This window comes from Cupressus sempervirens, chromosome 4 (genome assembly GCF_028749045.1).
Source record: "Cupressus sempervirens isolate cs-2001-9-10 chromosome 4, ASM2874904v1, whole genome shotgun sequence".
Taxonomy (NCBI): domain Eukaryota; kingdom Viridiplantae; phylum Streptophyta; class Pinopsida; order Cupressales; family Cupressaceae; genus Cupressus; species Cupressus sempervirens.
Window position 1 is genome coordinate 782,713,442 of NC_143121.1, and position 19,943 is coordinate 782,733,384.

General features: G+C 40.9%; 1 protein-coding gene across 10 annotated transcripts in view; it reads right to left on the reverse strand.

Moving 5' to 3' along the window:
- LOC149563737 (LRR receptor kinase SERK2-like) overlaps nucleotides 1-19,943 on the reverse strand; it is a 286,023-nt gene that overhangs the window by 212,964 nt on the left and 53,116 nt on the right. The gene's annotated exons all lie outside the window — the stretch shown is intronic.

Below are 19,943 nucleotides of genomic sequence, written 5' to 3' on the forward strand. Positions count from 1 at the left end.
GCTCAAAAATTATCAATAATGTAGAGTTATTGAAAATATTATTTTAATTTAGAATTAAATTTCTCTTCAATTTGAAGTATACAATGAGCGAAGTAGCATCTAATCATTATAACACAATACAATACCTTGTCTTTCTTAAACATGAAGATAAAATTATATATTGCTTAAAACATAGTTACATGTTTGGGCTCACCAAGACTCAATAATTCCAGTGGCAAATCAAGTAAAACAAGGCTCAGGGAACTGAGACTTGAGTCTGGGAAAGTCTTCCAATACTCGTTGAGTCTGCAAGACTTGCCAGACTCAACTAATCCTAAAAGCCAAACTAGGCCAGGAATGGGGACAAAAAAGTTTTAAAAGATATAAAAACTGTAAAACATTAATCCAACATTTAAGATACTTGAAAAAAGTATCTTACAACCTCTTAATGCTTGTTTAATTTATGAAATGCCTGTCTCTTACAAAAAATATTTTAAAAACAGATGGGCTCCATGAAGGTCTTTCTGTTTTTTAGGATCTTCATTTGGGTTTGGTGTTTGGGTGCCAATGATGAATTGTGATCATAGTACATATCCCCTATCGCAAATCTTCGAATATTCATAGTCAAGGCCACAATCAAGGATTATCTTGTTTCATACTTTGAACAACTTGTTTAGCATACAACGATTATCATAGGCAATGTTTGCATGCTACATTTATTGTACCGTTGAATACAAGTTGAGTCATATTTGGCAAGAAATGTCATTTTTTTCAAGATGAAAAAGTGTATCATCATGCCCAACATGGACAACTCATAGAACAATCTCATCTATTAGCATCCTAGCTAAGGTCAAACTAGACTATAGCCATTTAGTCTTTTTACGTAACTATTACTCTCTGTTAATGAGCTTGACAACAAGAAGGCCTCAACAAAACTTGAATATGCACCAGCCACTAAGACACAAGAAAATGTCATATGGCTACATCATCATCCAGAACCCATCTTGGATGCTAGTGCACAATTTGCTATGATGTTAGGATGAGTATTATAGGCTCCTCCGAGTCATAGACCTTTATTTAAGTTTTGATATATGTTTTGATGCCATGGATCTCATATTCCATGAGTTTTGTATACATTTGACAATATTGATATATATGATTGTGTTATTTCCTTCAGCTAAAATTTGCATATATACTTATGTGATCGACATGTACTTGTGTATGGGATCAAAGTAGCATCTATTTGATAAGGTGGTTAAGGTTTATTTATTAAAGGGAGCATGAAACAAGTTCTAAATCCTTAAAAATCTTTGAATTTCTTGGGTTTTTCAAACTTTCAAGTCTTTGTTGATTATGGGCGTTGAGTCCAAGTCTAGGTCAAAAATCAACTTGCCAAGTTTGGGCCAAAAATCAGCTCACTGTGTTCAGGCTGAATCCAAGTGTTGTAACACTAGCTTAAACAACAAAGAACAACATGGATCCTACCCTCAAGTAATGTAAAGAGACCATAAGGGGAGAAATTGTCAAAAATCAGTCTTCAACACTGTTCAAAACACAACACAATATCAACATAGATACAATATATAAATACAGTTTGCAAGTAATATTTAATAATAATAGAGGAGATATAGGGGTAGGTACTAACAAAGAGACAAGGGAGAGTATATACCATGTGATTTTCCTCTCAAATCTCAAAGCAAGCTTAGGTGCATGAAAATATACACGTTTCTGAATCTACTAACAAGGCTATTCAAAAAGAGTAAGTCAAGTTTAGCTTAGAGTGCATCATTATGCTCTATGAGGCATAAGCTCTTTAGTTCCACTATTGGACATTGTGAGTGGTTCCTTTCCCAATCTAAATGTCCATTAAATAGTAGGGGTCATGCTGTATATTTTTGAAAGCTAGAAGTTTTCAGAGTTATATCAAAGGATTCAAAATATCAAGGTATATATTTCAAGGATTTTTAGAGGGCTAGCCAAGATTGAAGTTATGTAGGGCTTCCTATCAAGAAATCTATTTTAAGTCTGCACTAAATTTCGTCATAGTTTCTAATAAATTCAATCAATAGCTTAACCAAAGCTTATATAGTTTTCGTTTTGGTATTAGAGGTAGTGAAACACGGGGATGTGTTTCCCACCTTGGAGCCCCACGTTTCTGAGGCAGACAGGTCATCCCCTTGCCACTGTCACTGGGATGTCCAAAGATGGCCAGGAGTCTCTGGGGTGTCTTGGGAACTTCTGAAAGCCTCTTGTCCTCAGACGTCTTAAAAGTGAATTTAAAAATAAATATATATAGTTGCAAGAAACTCATACACACACATATACATATACATATATGGCTGATTGAAGGACATTTTCAAATCATTTGTAAACCTAATATGGGAAACTTATGAGGGGTTGTAGCTGCAATTGCATACATTATTGCTTATTGCACTGGCTACCTAAACAAAAATCAAGAATTGGAGTTTCTATGTTGCTGTTTCCATGTTTATTGCTACTATCATCTTTATCCAATAATTTATTATCCAGTTCCGTTTTCATATGTAGTTAATTTCAAAGTATAAGGGTTTCATATAATCAGTGGTGAACGACAATCTCACTATGGAATTGATACACAAAGTAGATCCTTGGTTACAATAAGTAGAAAAAATGGGGAGGATCTTGCACCTCCAAAATGGTAGACAACGTTCAACTTCCAACTGGAGTTCACAAATTCAAATAAAATATCCAAATCACGTACCTGCAACAATAACTAGCTTGACCTAGTAAATGGCTTCAATAAACTCCAAAAAGGATTAAAAATGTGTCGACACTGTCACAAATAACAGTAACTAGCTAATAAATAAAAAAGGGGGCCAAAAGATATTATTATTTATCTTTCAGGGCCAAACAACAATTAATTTTAACTGAGCTTTTATATTATTACTTTTACTCTCTTTTATTTTATAACTAAATTAATTAATTAAAGAAGTCTTTTTTTTAATTTTGGGATCTCTTAATCAATTAATTTAATTTGTCACTTTATTAAAATTTGGGGTCATTACAATCCTTGCAAAATTCATATTACTTTAACTAGAGTATATACTTTATTTGGGCAGCTTAATTTAGGATGTCAATAGTTTTGGATGTATTTAATGTTTATGAGCACCTTGTGCCTTTTTTGTAAGCTTATCACACCAGGCATTCATTCGAATTGATTGTGTGCGCACATGGACAAAACCCTCGCGACAACCTTATTGTTTCAGAAATTTCCAGCAATTTCTAGTAATCTGAATACTGATACTGATCATTATGCATTACAAAAAGTTGCCCAGAAAAGTGGGAGAAGCCCAGATGAGGAATTAAAGAAAAACACACAAGGGAACGAGGGTATTTTCCTGTTTCAGAGGCATCTTATATGGAAGATATGAGGTCGGCTAAAGGACACAATGCCTGTGATGCTAATATGGCTGAAAAAACCAACAAATCACTACCAGAGGTGCAAATGAATGCCAAAACAAAGATGGACAAGCCACTGCCAAAAGAGCAACCGAATGCCTAAATGAGTAAAACTTTAGAGATGCAACTTCATGAGGACATTGTTGATGTTATTAGTGAATGCCAAGTAGAACTATTATCTTGTTTTATATTGAAGGCATCCTTTTTGTACTAGATTTTTACAAATGGGCTCATCTAAATTGGGAAAACATTGGGTGGAGATTAAAACCTTAAGGTCTCGGCAAAGGATATGTTTCATATACGTTTAAATCAACAAACCATGGTCAAGATGTTTTACAATATGGAACGTGGTCAATTTGCAGCCAAATTTGTTATTTGCAAGCTTGGAATTTTAATGTTCACCCTAAACGTATAATATCCCCATTTTTCCCAGCATTAGAGTTTTAGGGATTAGCCTATTATTGTGATCCCCATAGGCTAATTATTGTGGATAGAGGGTCTTCTTTGGCAGTGGCTTGGCTTGGGAAGGTCTTTGCTTCCTCACATCTCAATAAGCTGGTTGGTCTTCACTTGGCTCAAATCAGACTTTGTTTGGGCTTAGTTTTGTGTACTTACTATTTGTGGTAAGTTGTTGTTGATCGAGATGGACCCTTTCTATTTCTGGAAAGTGCATTTGGTCACATGGAGAAATAATAGGTATGACTCCTATTTCAAACAGCGTATTTAAATGATGAGTATTTTGAGAGTTATTATATTTTTAGTGGCCAAATTATTATTAATTATTAAAAGGCTTATTATAAAGTTATAATTTAACTTTATAATTTCACTTAAGTTGAGAGTTGAATTATCATTGGAAAGTGTCATTTATTAATTAGTTAAGCCAAGTCAAGTGAGAGAATCTAATGGACGCTTCTAATTAATGTTGTGTGGTGAAGCTTCTGGAGTGAAGTTACATTTTGGCAACAAAAGGGAATCTGGAGGTTATCAATACAAGCCCATTTGTTGAGGAAAGCACACTTAAATATATATTTGTTTTTTTGTTGCCTTTGTGGCTTTTCCTGAGTTCTGAATTGTGAGTCATTTTTGTGGCTTTTCCTGAGTTCTGAATTGTGAGTCATTGTTGAAGTATAAGGGTCTCTGAGCTTCTGAAGATTGTTTGAAGTCACTGCTGATGTATAGTGGTTTCATTGGTTAAATCTCCTAACTGTGACTAGGAGATTGGAATTATAATTCTGAGAATTCTGAGTCTCTGAATTTGTTCTAGTAATTTCATTGCAAGTTGTGTTGTTGTATACAACTTGCTGAGTCTCCCTATTGTATCCATGTGGCTAAGGAGAGATTGGTTGTGGACATTTCCCATTGTAGTGATCAGACTTTGATTGGGATCTACAAATTCTGGGTGAAGAGATTGGCAAATTAGTGAAAGATGGCAACACCTATAGGCAGTGATTTGTGCGTTGGCGCTAAGGACGGCAAATCTGGAAGTTGCATTTTGGATGCTACAAGCTCCATCTACCAATCTATAGGCTGAGACATTGATTTGGAGGCAACTTGAAGTTCAATTTGGTGTCAAGAAATTTAGAGTATGTGAGCACCAATGTTCAGAGGTTTGTTTACCGTATGGGGTAAATGAATTGATGCATACAGACAATGAAACAAGAACATGTAAGAGCAGTACATCTTTTATCATTCACATATGCCAAAGACATTACATTATGCTATGATGATGATTACAATGGTCCCAGAGGGTGTATATATACTTTCCGAAGAACCTTCTCGAAGGGCCGTCGGCTACACAATATTTACTGACGACATACATCCTATCGGCTACACAATATTTACCAATGACATACATCCTATCGGCTACACAATATTTACCGACGACAAGGTTTCGCATGGTAACATTCAGTTTAATAGTTCAATGATCGAGCTCCTGTAGGCTCTTCTTTTCTTGCAGATTTAGAATGCACATATCCCTTGTATTTTGGTGCTAGTATATCCTGCTCATAGGGGCAATTTTGCTGAGGTTTTCTCTAGCATTTGAAGCCAGTAGATATCTGGTTGTCTAACACTAGGTTGGGACAACTTTGTCTGCAATTTTTGCCAAGTGTAAACACCTATATCTGGTGTTGTTTTCCAGCTCCAGTCTGTTCGAATTTGAAGGTGTTATTTCTGCAGATCGCATCACTCCTTGGCATTGGCGTGTGAGAAAATTGGAGGTGGAAAAATTTGCTTTAGATTCAAGCATGTTGTGAGTTGTGTTGCTGATGATAATTATGAATTGAAGGTCAGATTATTTGATTCAAATATAGTGAAACAATTGATGCTATTTGAAAATATTTTTTCTATTAGATGTTGGCATCAGCACATGCAATAATTTTACAGAGGTTATGTGTGTTTAGAAGCTTTCCTTGCAATTTGATTGGGTTTGGGTATTATCATTTTTAGAGTGGCAATTTATAATCAAGGATAATACAAGTTGACAAACGTTTGGAGTTCATTTTATTACCTTATATTTTAATCATTGCATGTTTAACGGAATGTCAACTATTAAATTGTAAAGAGAATTGATATTATCTGAGCTATCACCGATAGGAGTTATTACAGTGGTTTCCTGCCAGCCTGAAGGAATTGGGCTCAGTTATTATTTTGGTCGGTGCTTACTTCTAAGATTGTTAGATTATTTTTGTGATTGGTATAGTGACATGGATGGTGACAAGATGTACTTCTCTGCCTAGGGATGGAGAATCTAAGATACAGGGTATTGTAAAACAGTCGGATGATGCAGTTGTTGGCATGAGTCCCCAGGATTATGCATTCGATGGTGATGCAATGATAGTGAGAGTAGGAGCATGAGATGATATAGTCATATCGGCGTTGGCGGCTACCTCTGCGTCGATTGAGCCATCTATGGAGGAATTTAGTGACATGCATGCAACTGTTGATGTGTGTTTTAATGATGGTGCACATGTTGATGATTATGAGTTTTCATCAACTGTAGATTTGGTTCAGTTTTCTCTTGTGGCAGTTAGTGTTGTTCATGTGTCCATATATTTTGATGTGGCTACACCTATTGATGATACAATTGGCATGAGTGCATATAGTTCGCCTATAGCTACATCTTTTTCAACGCATGTTGGTGATTATCAGAATTCTTGTCCAATATATATTATGTGGGTAGACACAGGGAAGAAGAGGATGCATAGATCTTCTATGGAATTGCCTTCTAGCAACATTTTGACTTCTACATCATTTGCACAAGATTTGGGTGTGAGGCTACAAGACATGTGGTTGGTCCTGACGATGTTGATTTGCAGTTGGTTTAGTGTCTACAAAGATGTCACGCACTTCTTCATTTGGGATCCAGGTGGAGGTTGGAGTTCACTGTATTGTCGGATTGCTTGAGGACAAGAAATCTCAAAGAGGGAGGACTGTAATATCCCCATTTTTCCCAACATTGGAGTTTCAAGGATTAGCCTATTGTTGTGATCCTTGTAGGCTAATTATTGTGGATAGAGGGTCTTTTGTGGCAGTGGCTTGACTTGGGAGGGTCTTATCTTCTCCACATCTCAGTAAGCTACAAGTTGGTCTTCGTTTGGCTCAGATCGGACTTCATTTGGGCTTAGTTTTGTGTACTTACTATTTGTGGTAAGTTGTTGATTGAGATGGACCCTTTCTATTTTTGGAAAGTGCATTTGGTCACATGGAAAAATAATAGGTATGACTCCTATTTCAGATGACATATTTAAATGATGAGTATTTTGGGAGATTATATTTTTAGTGGCCAAATTATTATTAATTATTCAAAGGCTTATTATAAAGTTATAATTTAGCTTATTATAAAGTTATAATTTAACTTTATAATTTCACTTAAGTTGAGAGTTGAGTTATCACTGGAAAGTGTCATTTATTAATTAGTTAAGCCAAGTCAAGTGAGAGAATCTAATGGAAGCTTCTAATTAATGTTGTGTGGTGAAGCTTCTTGAGTGAAGTTACATTTTGGCAACAAAAGGGAATCTAGAGGTTATAAATACCAACCCATTTGTTGAGGAAAGCACGCTTGAATATATATTTGTTTTTTTATTGCCTTTCTGGCTTTTCCTGAGTTCTGAATTGTGAGCACTTGCTGAAGTATAAGGGTCTCTGAGTTTCTAAAGATTGTTTGAAGTCACTGCTAATGTATAGTGGTTACATTAGTTAAATTTCCTAATTGTGATTTTTTGTGACTGGGAGATTGGATTTATAATTCTGAGAATTCTAAGTCTCCTAATTTGTTCGAGTAATTTCATTGCAAGTTGTGTTGTATACAATTTGCTAAGTCTCCCTACTGTATCCCTGTGGCTAAGGAGAGATTGGCTATGGACGTTTCCCATTATAGTGATCAGAGTTTGATTAGGATCTGCAAATTTTGGGTGAAGAGATTGGCAAATTAGTGAAAGATGGCAACACCTACAGCCAGTGTCTTGAGTGTTGGAGCTAAGGGCAGCATATCTGGAAGCTGTGTTTTGGATGCTACAAGCTCCATCTACCAATCTACAAGCTGAGATATTGATTTGGAGGCAACTTGAAGTTCAGTTTGGTGTTTACCGCATAGATTAATTGATTAATGCACACAGATAATGAATAAGAACAGCAACAGCAGTACTCTGATTATTATTCGCATATGCCAAGACATTACATTCAGAGCATAAGATAAGATGCATTACAATGATCCCAGACAGGGTATAAACACTTCCCGCCAAACCTTCCCAAAGGGGTTTGTGGGCTACATAACAATCCTAATCTACCCGTTGGCTACAAAATCTTTACTAACAACATGAGCCCGTCAACTACACAATTTCTACCGACAACATCATCCCCCCCAAACAAAAAGTCATCTCTTGACGACCAACAAAACTAACAAAAACAGGAGATCACAAATTACAATAGAGACAAAATATAAACTAAAGAGAAGGTTGTGATCCTGAAGAATGCTGTTGTCGGCGTGACTCATAGACCTGCTCCGTCCGAATGTTCAAATCCTTCTGAATCCGTGTGTTAACCTTTATGGCTTCCTTCAAGAGAAGCGCTGCATCCATAGCCTAGTTCTTTGCCAACCGTAATTCCTGCTCTGCCGCTTCCTTATCCCACAATAGTGTTGCACGCTCAGCTGCCCACGCTGCTTGCTAGCTGGCCAAATCTGCATTTACCTTTTCCCTAGCCTCCTTCTCTGCTGCCAGAGACCTCCTCTACGACCCTGTCTGCTGCCCTGTCCGCCTCCGCACGTCTGCGAGCATAGTAGACTTCTTTGTACAGTCTTACTATCTCGTGCACCAGCTTCTCCATGGAAGTGTTGCATGGACCCAACTCCGGCTTGGTGCCCCAATCTGCCAACATCTCTAGTGTCTCAACTACTGGCCATCCTCTGTCCTCAAAACATGATTTGAACCGCTGTAGGAAAATCCCCCTAATGTAAGCCCAAACTAAATGCCACTCCCTCCACCGAGTCATAGTCTGCAGTGCCACATTGTGTCCCTTCTTTAGCACAACCTTCATAGCCTTGAGGTAGTCCCTGCACCTGTCCTCATCCAACCCATAATCCTCCTTCACCATGCCCTCCATCGTCCATTCCTCATCACTATTTTCTATCTCGTCTGCAGTGGCCATGCCCACATCTAGTGCGGCCTCCTCTGCTCTCAATGCATCCTCAGCCTGTGCCATTCCCACCTCCGAAGGCTCTACTACTGCAGCTAATACCCCTAGATGCCTCGAGGATTGAATGGACGGACCAACTTCGGCAAGGATGAGTCGGAACTGCTACCTGAGGAAAGCACTTGCTCTATCCATCACCTCCGGCTGCTCTGACTATGCGGGCTCCATGCTGTCCTCCTGCTGTGTTGGCTAGGCTGACTGAACTAACTGTACTAGCTCGGCTTTTGCTAACAAGGAGGACGAAATGGTCACCATTGCATCACAATCGATCACATCCAAACGAACCTGGGACTCGGGCTCCGACACTGACAACTCCACCCTCTGTGAGACTGGCTCCGCTAGTGTAACTGGTTCTGGCATACAATCCTAAGAAGGTACGCCCTCGGGTGAAACATCTTCCATGGCCGTGGGGAAAGCAGTCTCTACGGTGTCTCCCTGGGCAACATCTGTCACTGCCGGTGGGGCATCTGCTACTGTCCACGGGACCACATCTGCTACTGCCGGTGGGGTCATCACAACTGGTGCATGACGCTGACCAAACGCGGGAATGTGTGAAGTGGAGGTGGACAAGTGCGCCAATGTCGACAACTCCGACGGGGTGAAAAATGTGGGCTCGCTAACTACTGGTTCGCTGCCAACGTTCGCAAAAGTACTCTTCTCCTCATACTCAGCCCCACTGCTCTCTGAAGTCTCCTCTCGTCCACTGTCGATGTCACCATGAGCCTCCAATCCTTGAATTACCTTCTTCTGCCCCGCAGCTGTTCCACCCGTGTCCAAATGTCTCCAATAAAATATTGGAGGCTCTCCTTGTGCCAACTTTCCTCGCAGAGGAGCCTCAAAATCATCCATTGGTATCTGATTAGCGGCGGCCTCCAAAAACAGGCCAATGGCATGGTGTGGCATAAAGAATGTGCAGTGCTAGAGTGTCATGAATTCCTATCGGCAAGAACTGTAGCCCAATCATATACTGTGCAGTTCATGATGCCATTCATGAATACAATCTATGGCAATGCTATATCTGAAGCCCGAGTTGCCCCCGTCAGCTTGCTCTTGATAACGTCCATAATGCACCTCCAATGGCCTTTCCGAATAAGATCTCACCGAAGCCCTCTAAATTTAGACCCCTTTATTACTGACTCCATCTTGTCAGCTGTAAGAACGTAGCCCACTAATCGTATCCAATGTTCTTTCCATTCCTGAGAGCGCTTGTGATTCTTGATTTCCACCTTCTTACCTCCTGGGCCAGGGATGCCAAAACCCCTAGTGAAATCCCTAGGTTTAAAGGAAATGGTCATCCGATTCTTTTTGTACAAGAATGTGCTCATTCTGCTATTCTGATTATATGCTTCTATCATAGTGCGCAAAACTGATTCAAACAATCGGATGGAAAAAACTGGAAGCTAGATGGCCCAATGCACCTATGCTCGTATCAAAATCTGCTTAATTACCTCTGAGTTCAGAGTCTCTTGCCACCATTTCCGGCATTCGCTACCATTGAGCCCTTCAAATTGAACAGTAAGATGTGTGAGTTCTACCCTTACTTTTTGTTTCTTACTGCTAGAAGCGGATGGCCTTGCAACTCGAATTCTAGAAGCTAAAACCCTGGCATTCTTCTCCATACTTGTCTTTAGCTGGTTCTTCCACTTCCATTTGTCGGCTGATTCCATTGTAACGGTTGCTTTCTTGCCTTTATAATGTGAGGTTCCTCCTTCCGTTTCATTTTCTTTTCTTGTTCTCCCACAGTCGAAAGGAAGTCCTCACGATACCTGTAGCTATGGATATGTAAAATAGCTCACGCTCAATTTGAAACGCCATCCACGGAAAGTTAGAATGCAACAATGCCAAAGAAAACTTTTGCGCCGTGGGGAATAGAAGATCTCGCACACAAGAAATTGTCTGCGGAAGCCAGAGCTAGGCCGCGAAAAAACAAGGGCGAGCCGGCAACACCATTCTCCACGGCAACCACCTTATGACCTCCTTTTGTCGATAACAACAAATTTGATTGTTAGGCACCAACAGACGTGTAGTCGCCTGTTTACCATTATCATCCTCATCCTCTAATTCTCCTCCTTCATCATTAGCAATCCTCTCATGCAACCACCTTATGACCTCGTGGCAACCCACATAAATCTCTATGGCAACCTCAAAAAGTATGACTATCTACAAAGGAAAGAATACCACCAAGGGAGAACAGACGCAACGCGGGAGAAGGAAGATGCCTCGGTTGTAACTCAACGCACCCGCGGAGAAAAACAATGACACGGCTTGAGAGAAATGGTAATCCACAGCAAAAAAAGAATTACCAAGTCGCACACGGGACATGGAAACACCTACGGAAAGGAGAAAAACATCTACGGCAATCAAAACTATCCACGGAGAATAGAAAGGCATCAATGGAAAAAGTACGCACCCGCGGAGAAAAGATGTCTTAAAGTCAATCCGTGGAAGACAAGGACTTCCCACAGAAAGCATCACCCGCGAGGCTTATCCCTACCCGCAAAGACATAACCTTTCCCATGGAGAGATAACTTGCCCGCGGACAGCCTGCGGGGCCCCATCCGCGGCAACTAGACTATTTGTCAATAAACAAAAATAGGAGGGTCCGCCTGCTTATTATGCCAAGATTGTCTAGGAAACATACGAAAAATTGACCTAGCAAGCAAATACGACCATGCGAACAAGACCAAAGCAGAGACAAGGTCAAATGGGAGGATGTAGAGGGAGATACAAACCTAGTACAAACATAGCAAGAGTAAGAGTGCACATCATTTACATGAACAAAACCAAAGGCAAGAAACACACATGAGAACCAAGAACAAAAACCCAAGATTATTAAATAAACTTGGAAAAGACAATGAAGAAATGAAAGAGTGTGATGACCACACCAAGGCAATACAATACAAGATTGACCAATGCACAAGACCAAATACAAAAGGTTTTTTTTTTTTTTAACAACAAACTCAATTATCCCTCCAAACTTTTCTATTCTGCGACGACGAGGGAGTTCGGCTTTTGTCATTTTGTGACAAGGGGGGTATGTTCTTGGCATGATACATCTTCAACTTTGATCCATTTACTGCCTGAGGCACTTCTTGTCTATCCAAAGTCCACAATTTTATTGCTCCATTGTCACCTACCTCCCGAATCTGATATGGCCCAACCCATCTGACCTTAAACTTGCCTGGTTTAACTTCGTTCCTTCTGTCAATACTTCAACACCCACTAACCTGGTTGGAATCTATTCAGTTTCAAATGCTTATTATGCCATGCCTTACGCTTGTTCTGCGTTACCTCTGTCGCCCACTGCGCCAACAATCACTTCTCCTCCAGCTTGTTTAATTTATACAGTCGTTCCCTTAAGCTTTCCATGTCACCTAACTTATTTTCCAGTGCTATCCTCAAGCTCAATATCATGGATTCTGCGGGTACCATTGCCTCCTACCCAAACATTAATTGAAACGGCGTGTGCCCCGTTGTCACCTTATACGCCATGCGATATGCCCATAGAGCAGATGGTAGTTTTTCCTCCCAATCCTCACCTTCAACTGCACAAGACTTGTAAATAATTGATACCAGGATCTTGTTTGTAGCTTCGGCCTGTCCGTTTGCTCTTGGATAGTACGGGCTCGATAATGAATGACAGATCTTGAATTCAGTGGTGAGCAGTTTGATAACATGGTTAACAAAGTGTCCACCCCTATCACTTGTTAACTGTAACGGAATTTTGTACCTGGTAATGATCTGCTCGTAAATAAATCTTGTTGTGCTGACGGCTGAGTTATCTGGTAGTGCGCGTGCCTCCACCCACTTGGTCAAGTACTCCGTTGCGACAACAATGTATCGGCACCATCTAGTCTTGCTCGCCTTCAAAGGTCCGATGAAATCCAATCCCCATCGTTCGAAGAGTTCCTGCGCGTGTGATGGGTGGAGCGGCATTAAGTCTCTCTTTAGCGGCTTCCCGACCCCTTGGCAAGTGTCACAACTGACGACCCATTCCCGCGCATCGTTGTACACTGTTGGCCACCATAGTCCTGCCAGTAGTATCTTCCTCGCTGTGGTGTCAGGTCCCATATGTCCACCTATTGGTCCCTCATGTGCTTCCTTCAATACTTTCGGTATTTCCTCCTCCAAGACACACCGTCAAAGGATATGATCCGGCCCCATTTTGTATAGCAATCCATTAATCAACTGAAATGTACGGCTCCTTAATACCAATTTCCGCCTTTCATTCTCTGGCATCTCCCTCAGTGGTTGTCCCGTGGACAAGTACTCCCCAATACTGGTATACCATTTTGATAGCACTGCAATTTGGAATAGTTGTGCATCAGGGAAGTCATCATTGATGCCTCCATCCGCCAGTTCACCTGTTTTAATCCACGACAAATGGTCCACACTGACATGCTTCTTCCCAGCCAGTACAACGATTTTGAAGGTGAATTCCTGTAGCAAAAGGAGCCACCGACTGATTCTTCCCTAAATGACCGGTTTATTTACTAGGTATAATAAAGCTTGATGGTCCACATAGAATACAAATGGTGTCGCCAGTAAATAGTGTCGGAACTTCTATACTAGGTAGACCATGCCCAATGCTTCTCGTTCCATTGTGCTATAGTTCTGTTCTGCTTTTGATAACAGTCGGCTGGCAAAGTATATCGGGTTATCCAACCCATCGCTACCTGTCTACGCCAAGGTTGCTCTGATCGCATAGTTGGATGCGCCAACATGAACATGGAATTCCTTATCCCAATCCGGATATGCTGAGATGAGTGCACTAGCCAATTGTACCTTCAGCGCTTCAAATGCCTCATCATGTTCCTTCTCCCATCTGAATGATTCTCCTTTGCACGTTAATCTATCCAGTGGATATGTTACTTTGGCAAAAAAATTAATTAACCTTCTGTAATAACCTATGTGTCCCAAGAAAGATTTTACCTCCGTTACATTGGTGGACAGCTACATTTCCAATATTACTCTGACCTTGTCCAGGTCCATCTTTAATCCCTCTTTACAGACTATGTGTCCAAGCAACCTTCCCTGTGGAAACATAAACCTGCACTTCTTCGGATTCAAGGCTAGGCGCGCCCGTCGACATCTCTCCATACACTCGCCCAATGCTACCAAGTGTTTGTCCTCGGCGTTGAATACCGACCAATCATCCAAGAATGCCTTGAAGTTCCCAATGGACATTTTGTCAAAGATGTGCAATATGATACGCTGGAATGTAGCAAGTGCATTGCACAGACCAAACAGCATCCAGTTATATGCGTACACTCCATCTTCTACAACAAATGTCTTCAGTTTATCCTCCTCTGCGATTAAAATCTGATTGTATTTGGAAAATCCATCCATGAATGAGTAAATCTCATGTCCGGCTACCTCCTCCAAGATGCTGTCCATAAATGGAATTGGAAACGAATCCTTGATCATGACTGCATTCAGGCATCTGAATTCAATGCATATCCGGATCTGGGCGATGTCCTTCTTTAGTGAGATTACTATGTTGACACCCATTCACTGGTCTGCACCTTGAAAATGATACCGGCTTCCAGCATCCGGTTGATTTCCTCTGTAACCCGTGCGGCATAGTTCTTATTCATACTATAGGGTCGCTTTCGTACAAGTACTGCTCCTTTGACCAGCGGGATGCGGTGCACACACAACTCCAGAGATACTCCTTTCAGATCCTTGTATGTCCATGCGAATACATCCTTATATTCCAAGAATATCTTGAATGTCACTGCTTTCAATACTGGATCCCAATTATCTCCCACCAATATGTTTCTCAATTCAGCTTTGTCTCCCAAATTCATAGTTTGCAATGTGGCTTCATTGTATTTGATGGGTTCCCCCTCACTGAATGCATGGACAAGTGTCTCATCCAGCGACGCATCCCCCTCTTTCATTTCTCTAAATTCTCTTGGAACCTCATCTCCGTTGTGGCCTTCCATTATTGTCAGTACATTGCAGCTCTGAAATAGTTCGTAGTCCTCTATTTGCCAGTGGTAGAGACTGTTGACCGAATCCAAATCGTCATCTGTTGATCCTCCTTCCAACCGCAGGACTCCCTCTCGATCCAGTTCCATACGCTGCCTCCCTTCATCTTCCTCTTCAAAATCTGATGACAAAGCTTCTTCTCCCACCATCCGAGTGTGCAAATAAATCACAAATTTTCTCCCTTTGCTTTTAAGTGATAAAGTGTTTCCCTTCCAATCATGTTTAACTCTGGCTTGAATAAGCCATCCGCGGCTCAGAATGGTGTCGTACCCTTTTCTCTTTAGTGGGATCACGATGAAGTCAAGCAGGAACAGCTGTGTGCCAATTGTCACCGATTGTGCCATCAGGATGCCGAGAGGTTTAATGTCGTGTTGGTCCGCTGTCAACAACTGGAATGTAGGTGGCCACAATGTTGGCTGTCCCAACCTCTTCCAAGTATCCTCCGGTAAGACATTCACGATGGACCCTCTGTCAACAATTGTGTCCGTCAACACACTTCCGAGAATCCCCATTTCGACGACCGTTGGATGCCGTCCAGATGCGAGTGCTAGCAACATTGGGTCTTCTCCATCGGCGGCAATTTCCTTCCCTCTTCCTGGTTCTCCTGGTAACTTAGCCACTGGCATGATATTTGTGAGTGTCGATCTAAACTAAGACATTGTGATCAACAGATCATTGATTTTGACGAGTACCTCCGTTTGTAGTATCTACCTTACAATGTTTTGTTTCGCACAATTCATTGGTGAAGTGCCCGCAATGTCCTTCAACTGAGATGTCTCTGCCTGTGTTGCTTTCTCAATTTCCTTTCGTACTTCCTCCAGCCTCTTCTTTTCTTCCACTGGGTCGGGGTATAGTTTTTCTTGTTTCCGCGTGATTGCCAGCACCTCTTCTTCGTCCGTCCTGACAGTGATCAGATTCACTCCAAACTTCAAGCACTTGGCATCTTCATGGTCGCCGAGTCCACATCATCTACATAATAATTTTGGTGTGTTTGCCATTGTACAATCCCGAGCAAAGTGGCCCCACAAATTAAAGGCTCGGCATTGCACGATCGGTCGTCCGTTAGCATCGTGCTGAATTTGACTTCGACTGCCATTGTTATTGTTATTGTTCACATTGTTGTTGTTCTACCCACGTATATTATTTCTGTACCCTCTGGATGTGGCACCTTCCGTGCTTGTGTTCCCACTCCCTCCGAACGCAAAAGCCTCCTGTGCCAGGAACACCTGTTGAGGTCCTCTGGTTTTCATGTTGAAGGGGCATTCTTTTGTGGAATGTCCCATGATCTGGCAAATGTCACAAAACTGGTTCTTTGGACAGGAGCCCTTTGTGTGACCTTCTGCCTTACATTCCGTGCACCAGAGCTCGCTTCCCTTTGTTTCTTTCTTTATGTTCTTAAATTCTTTCATCATACGGATCATGTCCTTTTGGAGAGCTCGGACCTTTTTGTTGCTATTTTCCTCATCATTGCTTTCTTCTTATGAGGATGCATCATCGTCTGACTCAGAGGAGCTACTCTTCTTCTTTTTCACCTTTTGCTCACTTTCCAGGTTCAGTGCTCGGTTGTACGCTTCAGTGTATGACGATGGCGGCACAATCTTCATTTTCTTTCACAATTTCGGGCGTAGGCCTTCAATGAACCATTTTTTTGTAATCCATCAACTGGCTTATTCTCCATTTTGTTGATCAAGTCCTTCAACTTCCTAGCATAGACTCAGACTGTTTCATTTTTCCCTTGTTTTGTGTTGTATATTTCGGCTACAATTTCATTGTCATCACGGAGTAGTTTAAATTCGGCAGTAAACTCCTTGAGGTCGTCCCAAGTGGTTAATTTTTGGGGATCTGCATCGACGAACCAATCAATTGCAACACCCCATAGGGTGGCTGGAAACTACCAAACCCATTTGTTTGTATCTGTTATGCCATTTGCCCTCCAAATCGTTTCGCATGTTTTACAATGTCGGATTGGATTGGCCGTACCATCACCATCAAATTTCGGCAACTTTTCCTTTGGTCCCACCATCACTACTGGATTTTGTGCACGGGCATTGTTCGGTCCTGCAACAATGGCACTGTTCAGTCCTGCAACGATGGCACTGTTCACTCCCACACCGACGCTTTGCACTCCCACACCGTGGCTTTGCACTGCCACACCAGTGATCTGCACTCCCACACCAGCGATCTGCACTTCCACACCGGTGGTTCGCACTCCCACACCGGTGATCTGCACTCCCACACCGGCAGTCTACACTTCCACACCAGCACACTCTCCAACAGTTGTCCTATCTCCAACGACTGTGTGCTCTGGTGAAGAAGGGTCTTCCCATTCCGAAAGTGTATCACGGATGAAGATTTCACTCCACACTCGTGCTCCCTCGACACTCCTAGCCGTGCAAGTTGATTCCCTTCTGTCTGGATTCTCTTCCCTCGGCGAATACAAGCTCAAAAATTCCTCCCTAGCTTCTTCCACCAATTCCACCTATTGTCGAGTCTCCAAGAATTTCTCAGTCCTTTGGTGTCCGTCGGCAATCTTCTGAAACCTCCTTCTGCGTTTTGCTTGTGCGAAAATTAGATTTTCTTGCACAGTACGTATTCCATCTTTTCCCTTTATCTTATTTCGATCCTTGTTAAGCTGATTTGGCATTATGCTTCATTCCTCCCTCCTAAGTTCATAGGGCAACGGTGCCAAATGTTTACCGCATAGATTAATTGATTAATGCACGCAGATAATGAATAAGAACAGCAACAATAGTACTCCGATTATTATTTGCATATGCCAAGAGATTACATCTAGAACATAAGATAAGATGCGTTACAATGATCCCAAACGGGGTATAAATACTTCCCGCCGAACCTTCCCGAAGGGGTCCGTCAACTACATAACAATCCTAATCTACTCGTCGGCTACAAAATCTTTACCGACAACATGAGCCCGTTGGCTACACAGTTTCTACCGACGACATTTGGTGTCAAGAAATTTAGAGTATGTGAGCACCAGTGTTTAGAGCTTTTGCATGGTAACATTCAGTTTAATAATTCAGTGATCGAGCTCCTGTAGGAGCTTCTTTTCTTGCAGATTTAGAATGCACATATCCCTTGTATTTTGGCGCCAGTATATCCTTCTCATAGGGGTGATTTTGCTGAGGTATTTTTTAGCATTTGAAGCCAGTATATATCTGGTCGTCTAACGCTAGGTTGGGACAACTTTGTCTGCAATTTTTGCCAAGTGTAAACACCTATATCTGGTGTTGTTTTCCAGCTCCAGTCTGTTTGAATTTTAAGGTGTTATTTCTGCAGATCGCATCACTCCTTGGCATTGGCATGTGAGCAAATTGGAGGTGGCGAAATTTGCTTTCGATTCAAGCATGTTGTGAGTTGTGTTGCTGATGATAATTATGAATTGAAGGTTAGATTATTTGATTCAAGTATAGTGAAACAATTGATGATATTTGCAAATATTTTTTCTATTAGATGTTGGCATCAGCACATGCAATAATTTTACAGAGGTTATATGCAAGGTCACCGAGAGACGGGGAGACTTGGAGGTCTCCGGTACTAGTACGGCAATTTTTCAAAAATACTTGGAGACGGCAATTTTTATTTTAATAGTTTAAAGAGTCTAATACTAAATACTAAATTTGAAAATAGTAATGCTGTAAAACTAATAGACTAAAGTAAATAATAATAGTAATGTCACGATAATATAGAGTCAAATATTTCAAAAGTCACATAATCACAATATTGTATCTCATTGGTCTTAATTTTTGTCTTAAAAACATTAAAATGAGGGCTAAAATATATAAAATTATTTAATATTATGTTTTGTATTTATATTTTATCAGGAGACTTCACCTTTTGGATTAGGAGAGTGGGAGACTTTAGGCGACTTCGTCACGAAGTCTCTAACCTTTTTTGAGGTCTCCAGAGACGCAAAAAGTCTCTAAGACGCGACTTTTAGGGGGGAGACGGGTCTCCTCGTAACCATGTTTAGATGTGTTTAGAAACTTTCCTTGCAATTTGATTGGGTTTGGGTATTATCATTTTTTAGATTGGCAATTTATAATTAAGGATAATACAAGTTGACAAACATTTGGAGTTCATTTTATCACCTTATATTTTAATCAGTATTGCATGTTTAACGGAATATCAATTGTAAAGAGAATTGGTATTATCTGAGCCATCACTGATAGGGGTTATTACAAAAGAGCCTATACGTATTATAAGGTCCAAGGTTACTCGGGCAGGTGAATCAATAATCTATCAAATTCAAACTTTTATCCAAATGATTAACTCAGTTGAGATTTAAACACTTCACCATTCAACCACATTCATCAATTATTAACTTGTGAAGCAATAAGCAAAACAACACATAAAAGTATCCACACAAGTAACACAACAGCACCAATATTTTCCACGTGGAAACCCTTGGTCAGAGAGCAAAACTACAGTGGGAATTAGTACCCACAATTATTTTGCACTCTTCTGAAAGGCTCCTGGTTAAAGGCCTAGCCCTGTTATGAACTTACAATAATGCCCGATTACAAGAAAACCCTATTAGGAGTCACCTGGTTAAGGGATATGCCTCCATCCTTGTTAGGAGTAGCCTCATTGGAGGATTTCTAGCTCAAGTTAATGAGCCACCCAGTTAAGGGAATTAACGTTCAAACCTGTTAGGATCCTTCTCCCCCTATAAGGAGTGGCCCAATTAAGGGCTTTAGTTTGGAGAAACTGTTTGTATTCAACAAGGACGATGGTCTAGGAATAGCATTTCTCTCTTGCTTGTACAAATCCAATTAAGCATGATTCTACTTCTTCTTGCAAACATTCAATCACCTTCTCGA